This window comes from Heloderma suspectum, chromosome 4, assembly GCF_057233095.1.
Source record: "Heloderma suspectum isolate Gila_16-S chromosome 4, 16-S_ref, whole genome shotgun sequence".
Taxonomy (NCBI): domain Eukaryota; kingdom Metazoa; phylum Chordata; class Lepidosauria; order Squamata; family Helodermatidae; genus Heloderma; species Heloderma suspectum.
The window spans coordinates 290,491,297-290,505,974 of NC_139461.1; the positions used below are offsets into that span (position 1 = coordinate 290,491,297).

General features: G+C 43.8%; 1 protein-coding gene across 1 annotated transcript in view; it reads left to right on the plus strand.

The window, feature by feature from the left end:
* TSHZ2 (teashirt zinc finger homeobox 2) overlaps positions 1 to 14,678 on the plus strand; it is a 488,278-nt gene that overhangs the window by 471,164 nt on the left and 2,436 nt on the right. The gene's annotated exons all lie outside the window — the stretch shown is intronic.

Below are 14,678 nucleotides of genomic sequence, written 5' to 3' on the forward strand. Positions count from 1 at the left end.
CAACATTATATTTATTGGGACTGAGTCGGTGGTGTCTGCACAGCCTGCTTGTACGATTCACCCATCTTGACTAGAAAAACTTTAATCTAGCAGCCCTTAAGTGACTGGCACTTTATGATCTGCCTATACTTTTGTGCACTTGTCTGGATGGGATGGGGGGGGGGATGCTTTTCCTTTTTGCTTTTAAGCATGTCAGGTTGCATATCCCCCTGTGGGTGCTGCAGCTATTTTTCCCCAAGAGCTCAATTTTTAAAATTTCCAAACACACTTGATATTAGTTCAGGAGTTTCCACACATCGAAATTACCACCCCCATTTTCTTCCATCTTTATTTCAGATCCAGTTTCTTCCTTATTTATTTATTTATTTATTCACTCATTTTAGTCTGAAGAGGATGCTGCACAGCCCAGTTTTTCATAGGTGATTGGCTGCTGAGTTGTGCATTTTATGTAGACAGAGGGAAGGTGGTGATAAGGCAAAGAGAAGGGGATTCTATTAGGGAAATGTTTCTGTAATTAATGAAATCTGCCAGTAATTGGGAAGGTGTAAGACTCTGTAATATTGTAATGATAGTCATCCGTTCCAAGCAGTATTCCCTCCCCCCACCACCCCGAAATTCCCTCTCGAACAATCCCTCATCATCTCTGTGATCTCAGACACTTAGCCATGCAAATCTTCCTGACAACCCTCTATGTCTTTGTCTTCCTAATTGGACAGTATAGAGTTGTTTATGGATATTGGAGACATTTAGACCTCGGTTGGAGGTTGTTCAAAAATCGTTAGCAAAGTTGCCTTAACAGCATTGTCAAATATTTATCCCCTGTTTCAATAGCTGCCCTGCCATCTTTTATGATAAAATTAGTAATAGATTGTCTAATCCTGTGCTGAGCATGTGATTAATTCTTTTTACACACACACACACACACACACACACACACACAATCAAATCGTATATTATCAATAACTTACATAGAAATAACTTGGCTAAGAGTATTCAATGAACTTAGCAGGAGATTTGAAACTGAACTCCGACTACCAAACTGAACACTTGACCCCCTTCTACCTAAATAGCCTCCCCACCCCCAATCTTCTTTATAGGGAAGTGTTATATTTAAAAACCATGATGATTTTAAAATAGAAATAGTATTCTCCACTGCAGGGATGCAGAATCTCAAGCCCAAGGGCCAAATCTGTCCTTCCTGGGTTCGCAATCCAGCCCTCCAAAGTTCCCCAGCTGGCCATGCCACCTTCTCCAGGCACCACCCCCCCTTCCCCAACCACCAATCATTTGGTGGTTTCCCAATTTTTGTGCAGATTTTCCCCATTCTAAAAGGTTGACATGCTTCTCCTAAGCCTAGGCTGGCCATCTGTCCTATTTTACAGAGGGCCATCCTCAGTTTCAAGGGCTGTCAGAGGAGAGTCCTCTATTTGAAGGGCCAGTTTAAAGATAAAGTCCGTTTTAAAATAAAGAATCCTAACCAGCTGGGAGAGCAAGGGGCCTTGACTTTATCCATCAACAACTAGCACCCTTGACAGCAGACTGAGCAGGCAGGCACACAGGTCACACTACTCACCACTCTTGTGAAATATATTGAATTTATCATTGAGTTATAGTTATTCTTTCTAAATTTGTGTCTATAATATTAATTCGCATGTGCAAATTGTATGCAAATTGATGTCTTCTTTTGTCCTCTTTTTTTGGGTGATGCATTTCCTCTTTGGGTGATATGTGGAAGTGGCAACCCTACCTTAGGCTTAGTTGCTTTGATCGTGCCCCTGTTGCCTTCGACTCTGGCACCACTGGAATATGGCCCCCAAAAGCTTCTCAAAATTGGAAAAAGGTTCGACACCCCTGCTCCATTGCATGGGGAATATTCATGTTCAAACTGTATCAAATATTTTCCAAATTTCTGTTTGCTACTAGATTCTAAAATAGAGCGATCAGTGAGGCCGGCACTGTCCTTGAGATCCGCTGTGGGAACAGACTAATTCTCCCCTTTGGACTTCCTTCTAGTATTCAAGGATAAGGGAAATGTTCCTTGCCTCTGGTTTTAGAATATGTATTATTATTGCTAGCATCCTCTTTGGAGATGTAAAATGGCCTTCTCTCAGGTCTTTTGTGCAGTTTGCTAGCTGTAGAAGTTTGTTGACTTTCCTTTGATAGCTAGTGACTGCTAGGTAATGAACACTACCCCCACCCTGCTTGGGTAAGGGCTAAAAAGAGTTTGGCAGATTTTAGAATGCAGTCAGTAAAGGAGAAAAAAGACTCAAGGTTTTTGCACTTCTTACTGCAAGAAAAGTCCTTGAGAGGTTCCCGGTGTGTGCTGCTTGTGGAATTTGTTGCTGCTTTACACAGTAGCACTGTCTGTCCTCCTCCCCATGCTGAACGTGTAAATAAACAGATTTAAGAACAACAACAACACCATAGGTATCAAAGATAGCGATGCTGGTCCATGAGGAAAAAAAAATCCAAGATCTGCAGTTAAGTCACCAACCAAAATTCCACAAAAATGTGCAAGCTTTCGAGTTCTCCAGAACTCTTCATCCGGTTAGGTGGTACCTCTCCCCCACCCCCAAACCAGAGGGTGTTAGTTTTATCATAAGATGTGTACGTCCATCTTCTGACATTGATGTAATTGACTTCTTTTATGCACCCGTTTGAATGGATAGTTGTGATATTTTAATAACAAGCTAAAGATATGGTGAACAAGTATTTTAGGTGACCTCAGCCTGAGCGCAGTATTATCAGGCCTTGGAAGCTGGTGCGTACCCTTCTCCCCTCCCCCTCCAGCACACTGAGGGTGTAACTCCATGCTGCATGTTATGTGTCATTCTGTGATTTTTCTTTGCAACGTTTTTTAAAAACATAATGCACCCACTGCAGATTGAAACAGAAGAGCACTGCAGGAAGGGAAGGGGCTCTTTGTCCACACACACACACACACACACACACACACACCCAAACTGCTTTTCACCCACCCTTTCCAGGGGAAAAATATACTCTTTTTCCAGTGGGCATAACGGCATCTAAGGGGTGGGGGAGCAATTTTCAGCAGAAAAATCGCACAAGGGGAAAGTGTTAAGAGACTCCTTTTTTCCCTGTAGTGGCTTTCTGCTTCAAACTGTAGCCTCAGTGGCTGCATAAATGTGTGTGTGTTTGTGTATTTGAAGGGGAAAAGAAGCATGGAATTATACACAAAATGTAGTTCTGTCTTGAATCTAACATGATTATATATATATACAAGAAAACCCTTCTCAAGTTTGTAATACTGACACAAATGTCATTTCCCCACGGAATCATGCTGAGATGAGAGAAGGGTTCTCATTCACCAACTTTGCTCAATGGTTTTCGTTTCACTAAAAGAACATCTCCATCTTTCCCCTGTGGTTCGACAAGTGAATAGAAACTGAAGAGGATCACTTAATGTGCTTCAGTCTCAGACTTGATTGCACTATCAAGGGGTTAATCAAAGGCCTGAAGCAAATTGAAAGGAAGGAAAAGAAACTCCTGGATAATTTGGGGGCTCTCCTGCCTCACATTGTCTTATTTCAGATCTGCTGCAGGGCAGGGAATAAAGCACCTAGACCATGCTTCTCCATCACAATAGGAACTTTCACATCTATCTCTGCAAGGACAGGGCCAGGTTACCTTCCATATATAACTGCCTGGACTCTAAGATCATCCTTAGAAGCCCTCCTCTGGATGTCCCACCAAATGAGGTGAGATGGGTGGCTGCTAAGAAGAAGGCCTATTTAGTGGTGACACCCCAGTGGTGGAATGGCTTCCCCAGAGAGGGTTGCTTGGTGCCTATATTGTAGTTTTTTCAGCGCCGGGTGAGAACTTTTTTATTTTCCCAGGCTTTATAGTCCTTCAGGTTTTTTAATGTGCTTTACGATCCTTGCACTGCTTCTGGCTTTTACCACTGCTTTTACTTTGGTTTTATTAAGGTTTTTACATTAAGTTTTACTGTGTTATTATATTTTATGGTTTTGTTTTGTGAGCCACCCAGAGAGCTTCGGCTATTAGGCAGTTGTTGTTGTTGTTCAGTCGTTAAGTCATGTCCAACTCTTCGTGACCCCATGGACCATAGCACGCCAGGCCTTCCTGTCCTCGGCTCTCTCCCGGAGCGTGCTCAAGTTCATATTCATTGCATCGGTGATGCTATCTAGCCAGCTCATCCTCTGCCGTCCCCTTCTCCTTTTGCCTTCAGTCTTTCCCAGCATCAGGGTCATTTCCAGGGAGTTTTCTCTTCACATTAGGTGGCCACAATATTTGAGCTTCAGTTTCAGTATCTGTCGTTCCAATGAGCAGTCAGGGTTGATTTCCTTTAGGATGGACTGATTTGACCTCCTTGCAGTCCAGGGGACACGTAAGTCTTCTCCAGCACCACAGTTCGAAAGCATCAATTCTTCAGCGCTCAGCCTTCCTTATAGTCCAGCTCTCACAGCCATACATTACTACTGGGAAAACCATAGCTTTGATTATACGGACCTTTGTCGGCAAGGTGATGTCTCTGCTTCTTACTATGCTGTCTAGGTTTGCCATAGCTTTCCTCTCAAGGAGCAAGCGTCTTTTAATTTCATGGCTACAGTCACCGTCTGCGGTGATCTTGGAGCCCAAGAAAATAAAATCTGTCACTGCTTCCATTTCTTCCCCTTCTATATGCCAGGAAGTGATGGGGCCAGATGTCATGATCTTCATTTTTTTAATGTTGAGTTTCAGACCAGCTTTTGTACACTCCACTTTCACCCTCAAGAAGAGGCTCTTTAGATCCTCTTCGCTGCCATTAGGGTGGTATCGTCTGCGTATCTGAGGTTGTTGATAATTCTCCCGGCAATCTTAATTCCAACCTGTGATTCATCCAACCTGGCGTTTCTCATGATGTACTCTGCATATAAGTTAAATAAGCAGGGCGACAATATACAGCCTTGTCGTACTCCTTTCCCAATTTTGAACCAATCGGTTGTTCCATGTCTGGTTCTTACTGTTGCTTCTTGACCCTCATATAGGTTTCTCAGGAGACAGGTAAGGTGGTCTGGTACTTCCATCTCTTTAAGAATTTGCCACAGTTTGTTGTGATCCACACAATCAAAGGCTTTAGCATAGTCATTGAAGTATAAAAATGTAATAAGGAGATGTATAAGCTCCTGATGTGATGTGGAAGTACCTTACAGATCCCTCACAGGTGAGATCTCTCTGGTTTGGGATATGATAGAGAAACTTGGGGGAAAGGGAATGGAAGTCAAGAGCCTACTGATGATATTCAGTGATTTCTACAATCCCATTCCCCTATGGTAAGCAACCTTTCTAGGCCCATGGGTTGGGTTTGGGGGCTGGGAGTGCTTACCTGATGAGGTGGCCGGGAAGCTTACGTGAATGTCCTGTCTTTGATCATACAATCATCTCTCCAGCAGCTTGCAGCTTCCTCAGTTTCCCACACTTCAGTTAAAGTGCAGGGGAAGACATGGTGTGTTAATTCCTCCCATAGGGCTTTTTCAGGTCAGGAAGTGTGAGCAGCCTGGGAGGCTGCACAGCAATAGAGAGGTGTGTAATAGAAAGAAAAACACACACACAGCACCCTTGGCCTCCTCACAGTGACTAGGTAAGCTCAAAAATATAACCAAAATAAATTTAAAATAAATTATAAAATGCGCTGAGAATGAGGCAGAAAAATGGAAGCCTCTTTCATGGGGGAAGAAAACTTTCAGGAAATTGGAGGACAGATTTTGGCACAGCACTCGATCCACCTCTTCACTTGGGCTGGACACAACTGTCTCCCGTCACACCTGCTACAGGGCTTTCAGGGAGGTAGAAGTATTATAAGCATATGTGTTAAAGACAAGATGTATCTGCACTCACCCCATAGAAAATTAATGTTTGGAAGACCCCAGGGAAGGTCCTGAACCCTGAAGAATGACAATTAGAGCTGAGCCAAAACTTCTCAGAAGACATTTTTCTCAGAAAAGTTCTAAGATGTGGCTTTTCTTATCTGCTAGAAATAAAAGGCCACTTTGCAGAATTTTCTCCAACGTTTTTGTGTGTGGTGGCCACCTTCTCCTGCCAATGGTGAGCACTACCTGTGAGAAACTGTTGGAAGAATTTCACCTCACCTTGGAGGCATTTAGTGAAATTGGCCCCTCAGTTACTTTGCCCAGAAATAGGGCAGAGAATTTTGAGAGGCCATTCATGTAGAAGCTCTAACTGAAAACCCTTCGCTTTTCACCACAAAGGTAAGGAGGGCAGGACTTTGGCCTATTCTCCCCAGGGCTTTTATTTCACAAGCACTTCTTGGCCCAGAAAGTGCTTGGCTGCCTCATGGACACAGTAGGTGGTGAGCTTTTCAGCGCCCTTGCAAATTGGCCTTCTCTCGAAGCAGCAGCAGCAGCCCTTTTCTTCCAGCAAGGTGTGTGTATCAGTGTTTAATGCTATTAATAGTCTCCCAATATCCGACCTGTCTGCTGTTGCACCAGCCTCTCTCTCTCTCTCTCTCTCTCTCTCTCCTCTCTTTCTGATGCTGGATACAAACCGCTGTGTAGAGTAATTGCCAAATGCTTACATCGACACATAAATAAGACAAATAAATTTATTTACATTATTCATATTTTCCTGCGCTTTCCTCCTCTTTTATTTATGCCTTAAACAACAGTTACAGTAAATATAACAATAAAAAAGAGCGCCTGCAGCAGGCCGGAAGATGATCAAAAAGCTCTGATATAGAGCAATTCATGTTTCTTCTTTACAATCGCTAACGAATCTTAACTTGAGCCGTGTTACGTTCCCATGTGAGTGATAAGCAATGATTTATTATGAAGTGTCATGAAATCGGAATGCCGTACAGTGAGAAATGAGTGAGTGGGAAACGCGTTCCCAGTTTCCCAGTCTCATTACTCAAAAATGCAGAGTCCCTTTTCATAGCCTAATTTCCACTGGAGGTTTTGAGAAAGCCCCCCTTGCCTTGCAATGGAGAACAAGCTCAGGGTGAAATCTGACCCTGATGTAACCTTGTTGTCTGTTGTTTGTACCAGATATTCAGGCCAAACATTATTTTGGGGAGCCTGATGGGAGTAACCCATGCTCCTTGCATGAACAATGCAATATGTGATCCAGAGTGTCACAGATCTCAGCTTAGATAGCTTTAATATTTATTGGATTGACTCCAGATTTAAGCTGGATCAACTGTGCTGGTGGAAATAAATTTCCCTGTCCCACTCCTTCCCATGGCAGCCCTTCCAGCTCCCTGAAATGCTACACAGAGAGTCAGGAGACCTTGCTGAGTGGGGTGAGCTGGTGTGTGTGTGGGGGGGATCCCCAAACATTGGGTGGAGGGACCTTCCACCAGCACAGCCCTACTTCCCGAGGAAGACACAGCTGGGATCAAACCCATTTATTTTTATTTAGTACATTTTAGATCCCACCTTTCTTCGATCATTAAACTGAAGGCAGCATACAGGGAGTTCCCTGGTGGTTTCCTATCCAGGCAGTGATTCAAATCTTCAGCAAGGTAGCTGCATCATTTGCTCACGGACCATGCCCTGGGATCCTTCATTAAAGATTGCAGGGGTCCCCAAGCTTCTTGGACCCATGAGCACATTTGGGAATGTGAGGATTTGGCTAGTCACATAATAACTGCCTGGCTAGTCAAGAAGTTGGGCAGGGGGAAGAGAGAAACAGGGAGGCTAGAGGCTGGGAGGGAGGAGGAAATGGAAAAAGTTGCTTCCTGGCCCACCCAATCTTCTTCAGTCCACACAGACATTTTCCCTTTACTCTCTCTCACTCTCTCTGTCTCTCCACTCCCAGACTCTAACCTCACTATTTCTCTCCCCCACCCCTTTCCTCGCTATTTCTCTCCTTTCCCCATCCCTAGCCTTGCTCTTCTTCTCCCACTCACCCCGTTATCTTGCTGTTTCTCTCCACTCCCAGATTCTGGCCTTGCTCTTTCTCTCCCCTGTACCTCTTTACCTTGCTTTCTCTTCCTGCCCGCTGAAGAGCTGATCAGCGGCAGGTTCAGGAAGAGGAAGGAGAACCTCGCACCCTAACATTTTTCTTTTTTTTTAATTAAGGACAATATTTTTTCTAAAGGGGCAGGGAGGGGAAGACCTGTGTGGATGCCAGTCGAGGTGCCTGCGAGTGTTGTGCGGGGACCCTTGGATTACATGAACTAGGAAGCTACCTTCTATCAGGTTAGCCAAGCCCAGACTGTCTATTCTGACTGGCAGTGGCTCTGAGCTTTTTTAAAACTGCCAATGCTGAGGACCTGAATTGGGGCCTTCTGCAATCAAAACATGTGGTTTTGTCTACCACTGAGATATGGTCCCTCCCCACTTCATAGAGGCCAGGTTTATCAATGACTATCAGCCATGACAGCTAAATGGAGCCTCCATGGTTGGAGATAGCTTACCACTGAATACCAATTTTTATTTCAAAACACAGACTGCTTGGTTTCTCTCTCTCTCTCTCTCTCTCTCACACACACACACACCTACCTTTTGACTGGGATTAGAGTTGACAGATTCAATACAGTGGGGGGGGGGCTTCTATGCCTTTAGTAGTTGCATTGGAGGGGGCATTTTGGCAGAAACAGTTGTCCCACCTGTTGATGGAACAAACTACAACTACTGAAATTCTGCCCTCACATCTACATAGCTCTTAAAAGCCAAGTAACCCTGCTTCATACTGAATCTGGCATGCATGGTAGAAATTGTCCTCAGCTGCCCCCAAGTTAAAGGGAAAGCAGCCCTATATAGTGCATCTTTCTCTTCCAATTTCCGGATTATTTTCGGTGTACACTTTGAGTGTTGCAAAAGGAAGAGATTCCCACAGCAATGCCAGCTTCTTCTTCTTCTCCAGAGAAAAGTTGACATGATGTTTCATTTAGGAAAGATGTTAGTGATGAGCAAAGAATTTTTCATGGCAGCATAAAAAGGAAGTGAAGGAAAAATAATTTTTAAAAAGCTTTGTGGAAACATATTAGCTTGATATACTCCTGACCTGCTTCTGACTCCTCATATAGCCTGGTAAGGGAAGGCTTTTGGCAGAGAAATCTAAGCTTACATAGATTGCATTTTTTTTTTCAATATAATACACCTTTAAAAGAAATCTATATTCTAATGTACGTCTGAGCATTGGCAGTGGCGGTGGTGAAGTCTCTGGCACCGATTGGATAAGTGGGTGTGTTGTCATGGCATGTTCACAAGCATTCTGCTTAGGGAATGAAACTGCCAGGGCAGGGGGGAAATAGATTTTTTACACAGAGATGACATTCTGTGAGGGGAAGTAAAAGGCCAAATTTTCTGAGTAAACCCCTTAAAGAAGAATCTCTGTGTGCTGTGGCTGGAAAACTAAGTATCCACAGGCCCAAGAAACAAAGATGTAGGAATTAAGAGGTATGGCAGGTAAAGGTAGAATAAGCGCCGGCGGTGTTAGAAACTGTAGCATGAGGGAAAGATAGGTTTTAAAAGGGGGGGGGGGGCTCACAGACTGGGACTATTACACTGGATGCTATTTGCAGGAAGGAAGGAAATAGACAAACAAGAGAAATTAGGGACCAGGCTGGTATCAGAACCCAGCAGTTCCTTGAGCAGTTTTTCCCAAAGTTCACCCTCCCTTACAGGGGCTAAAAGGGTTGGGGAGGATTAAAACTCATATATTATTATCATCACCAGAATAGGCAAATCAGTATGTGCGCAAGTGATAAGTGTAAATGTCAGTGACCTAAAGGAAAAGTTGGGAGAAGGCAACCAAGGTAAGTGGAGGCCTATTATTATATGTTCTTATCATCAGCTATATAACTGGGAAGTGGAGAGGAGAAATTTGTTCACTGTAAAAAGAACAAATCTAAATACCTCTTCCAATAAACAATAAATAGCAAACAAATATTGGGAACATTGGAGGAAGAAAGGCACCGGCAACTCCTGGGTAGGATCCCAGCAACGTAATTGGAAGGACATGGAAGAAAATGAGGAAGAAAAATTGCATTATTTTCTAACTCTTAAAACATAATACCTTGCCAATAGTGGCCAAACAGATACTTTTGGACAGGCAGGAAAGGTTAAACCTAATTTAAAAAAAACTATTTCCAAATGTGCATAACTCTAAAGAAAAGATGGTATATGCAAGACTAAAATGCACTTCAAACAGAAGTGCATTTCTGTTCACAGTTGCCCCCAAATGGCAGGGCAGTTGAAACAGTTATAAATCCACCTTCCTGCATGGCCATCCACTGGTATGGTATGTGCATTTAAAACTGCCTTTCTGTCATTCACACGTGCATTCCAATGGAAGGAGGCTCGGAAGTGATTTAAGGTTGCAATCCTGTAAGCACTTAACTGGGAGTAAGCCCGTTTAATTTAATGGGTCTGATTTCTGAGTCGACATGCACAGGATTGTGCTGTAACTGAGATGTGCGAAATCTGCCTAACAAGAAAGACACTTGGGTGGAGTTTGGATATGAAAGGGACATCAGTTGGAAGATGCCATGTAATGAGGCATGAGGGATTCATGTAAGAGACTTACTGAGGTTGTATTAGAGTTCTGCAGGCAAAGACACCTTTATTCAATTGGCATTTGGTGTGTAAGTGGGTCTGCTGAGCTGGATGCTGTTTTTACTCTGTTGTTCTTGTTTTTAATTGTTTTTAATTGTGTTTTAATGTATTTGCTTATGATTGTTTTTATCACGTTTTATTAGTGATTGTAAGCCACCTTGACTGACATTTTTTTGGCAGAAAATCAATCAATCAATAAAACTTGCCCCCAAGTCTGTTTTTTTCTTCTTCTTACCCATGGATATATCTATCAAAAAAAACTATCATCTTTGTGAACTAGGAAATATGAAATTGTGATTTCCCTGGAAGAGAACAATCCTATGGCCCCAAGACAATGTCAGAGGGGGCCATAGGATGCAGCAGATCTTCCCTTCTGAGGCCAGAGACAGAGCTCTGCCTTCAGAGCAGATTGGCCTGTAGATCTCCCACATACACACAACACCCCCACCCCACCATGGAAAGATCCACAGAGGCTCTCTCTCCCAAGGTTGTGGCTCCAACCTTGGGAAGGGAGGAAAAGGGTATATTGGGGTGGGCCAATGGGAGGAAAGGGGAGAGACCATGGATATACTGGATCCAAAGGCCTCTCAGCCTCTGTCCCCACCCACGTCAGAGCAAGAACATAAGAAGAGCCATGCTGGATCAGACCATGGGTCCATCTTTTCCAGCATTTTGTTCACACCGTGGCCAAGCAGCTATCCACAGGAAACCCACAAGCAGGACACAAGTTCAACAGCACCCTCCCACCCATGTTCCCCAGCAACTGGTGTACATAGGCATACTGCCTCTGATACTGGAGGTAGCATATAGTCATCAGGACTAGAAGCCAGTGATAGCATTATCCTCCAGGAATTTATCTAACCCCCTTTTAAAGCCATCCAAATTGGTGGCCATCACTACATCTTGTGGTAGTGAATTCCGCAGTTTAACTATGCGCTGTTGGAAGAAGTACTTCCTTTTGTTGTTGTTGTTCAGTCATTCAGTCATGCCCGACTCTTCGTGACCCCATGGACCATAGCACGCCAGGCCTTCCTGTCCTGCGCTCTCTCCCAGAGTGTGCTCAAGTTCATATTCATTGCATCGGTGATGCTATCTAGCCAGCTCATCCTCTGTCGTCCCCTCCTCCTTTTGCCTTCAGTCTTTCCCAGCATCAGGATCTTTTCCAGAGAGTTTTCTCTTCGCATTAGGTGGCCAAAATATTTCAGCTTCAGCTTCAGTATCTGTCCTTGATGACAGATCAAGTCAATGAGAAGTCATGGTTGATTTCCTTTAGGATGGACTGATTTGACCTCCTTGCAGTCCAGGGGACTCGTAAGAGTCTTCTCCAGCACCACAGTTCGAAAGCATCAATTCTTTGGCGCTCAGCCTTACTTATAGTCCAGCTCTCACAGCCATACATTACTACTGGGAAAACCATAGCTTTGATTAGACGGACCTTTGTCGGCAAGGTGATGTCTCTGCTTCTTACTATGCTGTCTAGGTTTGCCATAGCTTTCCTCCCAAGGAGAAAGCGTCTTTTAATTTCATGGCTACAGTCACCGTCTGCGGTGAGCTTGGAGCCCAAGAAAGTAAAATCTGTCACTGCTTCCATTTCTTCCCCTTCTATATGCCAGGAAGTGATGGGGCCAGATGCCATGATCTTCGTTTTGTTAATGTTGAGTTTCAAACTAGCTTTTGCACTCTCCTCTTTCACCCTCAACAAGAGGCTCTTTAGATCCTCTTCGCTTTCTGCCATTAGGGTGGTATCGTCTGCCTTTTATCTGTCCTGAATCTCCCACCAATCAGCTTCGTGGGTTTTAGTCTTATGACAGACAGAAAAATGTCTCCCGTTCCACAAACATTAAAAGCAGGGCTTTGGATAGATGGAGTGCTCCAAGATCAGAGCCCTCCATTTGGGTTAGACACCCATAGGATTGCTCTCTGAGTCTCCTTCCTTTGATTTTCAGCCTCACTTGCTACTTAGCAGTACACTCAAGACATACTAACTGGATTAAAATGCCTAGAAACATTTTCACCTGGTGCTGAAAACACATATACACATATAGGTGCCACGTGTACCAAAGCAGAGAGGCTTGCCATAAACGGGGCACTACCAGAGAAAAGGCCTGATCCCTGAACGCACTTGCTTGACCTGAGCAGCCCAGGGACCCAGAGAATGGCATCACTCACAGTTCTAAAGCAGGAGTAAGCAGACCTTGGGGTACCCTTGTCCTAAGTCATTTAGGGTTTTATAGATAATTTGTCTGTCTTTGTCCTTGTTGTTTTCTTATCATCTTGAATCCCTCTGAAACGGATACAATGCCTTGAATAAGTATTCACCCTGCTTTGACTTTTCCACATTTCGTTGTGTTACAACCTGGAATTAAAATGGATTGAATTGGCATTTTTATCATTTGATTTACAAAACATACTTAACACTTTGAAGGTGCAAAATATTTTTATTGTGGCACAAAAGTTACTTAAACAAAAACAAACTGGTTGTGCCCCTGAGTCAATACTTGCTAGAAGCACCTTTGGCAGCAATTACAGCTGGGAGTCTTTGGGGGTAAGTCTCTACCAGCTTTGTGCTTCTGGATCCTGCGGTTTTGCCCATTCTTCTTTGCAAAATTGCTCAAGCCCTCTCAGATTGGATGGGGACTGTCGGTGAACAGCAATTTTCAAGTCTTGCCACAAATTCTCAATTGGATTGATGCCTGGGCTTTGACTGGGCCATTTTAAGACATTCAGGTTCTTGCTTTTAAACCACTCCGGTGTAAGTTTGGCTGTGTGTTTAGGGCCACTGTTCTGCTGGAAGGCGAACCTTCCAGGTCCCCTGCAGACTGAAACATGTTTTCCTCTAGAATTGCCCCATATTTGGCTCCATCCATCTTGCCCTCAATCCTAACCAGTTTCCCAGTCCCTGCTGATGAAAAGCATCCCCACAACATGATGCTGCCACCACCATGCTTCAATGTGGGGATGGTGTTCTCAGGGCGATGAACACTCTTGGCTTTGTGCCACACGTAAGGTTTTGTGGTAAGGCCAAAAGTTCAGTTTTGATCTCACCAAACCAGAGAACCTTTTTCCAGATGTTTGCTATGTCTCCCACATACCTTTTGGCAAAATCCAAATGGGATTTGATATGGGTTTTTTTCCCCACCAATGGCTTTCTTCTCACCACTCTTCCATAAAGCTCAGATTAATGGCGCATCTGGGTAATAGTTGTCCCATGGACAGTTTCTCCCATCTCAGCTGTGGATCTCTCCAGCTCCTTCAAAGTTACCAGTGGCCTCTTGGTTGCTTCTCTTGACTAATACCCTCCTTACCTGGTCACTGAGTTTGGGTGGACAGCCTTCTCTAGGCAGAGTCGCAGTTGTGCCAGATTCTTTCCATTTTGTAATAATGGATTTAATGGTGCTCTGGGGGTGTTTATAGTTTGGGATATATATATTTTTATAACCCAACCCTGACTGGTACTTCTACAGAACTTTATCCTGGACTTGTTTTGATAGCTCCCTGGTCTTCCTGATGCTGTTTGTTTAGATATGCTCTCCAACAAACTCTGGGGCCTTCCAGAAACAGGTGTGTGTAATCTGAGATCACGGGATATTTGAATTGCACACAGGTGGACTTCATTCAACTAATTATGTGACTTCTGAAGGCAGTTGGTTGCACCAGAGCTTATTTAGGAGTGTCACAGCAAAGGTGGTCAATATGGATGCAATCCAGACTTTTCAGTTTTTTATTTGTAAATCATTTTGTAAAATATATCTTTTCCCCACTTCAACATTATGGACTATTCAACATTAGGGACCTTGATATTTGAGGGAGCACCTCTCCCTATATATGCCTGCCCAAGAACTGAGATCTGTTGGAGGGGCCCTCCTCTGCGTCCCACCAGTACGAGACATACACTATGGTGGGACATGGGAGAAGGCCTTCTCTGCTGTGGCACCCCTGTTGTGGAATGCCCTCCCCTTGGAGGCCTGATTGGCTCAGACATTGGTCTTGTTTCGGCTCCAACTAAAAACATGGCTTTTTACCAAAGCCTTTGAGGGCTAAATGCATTCCCTAGCACATTGTTTTAACTGTTTTATTGTTTTAGATTTTAACTGGTATTAGCTTGTTTAATAGTTTAATATGTTTTTAGGTGTTTAA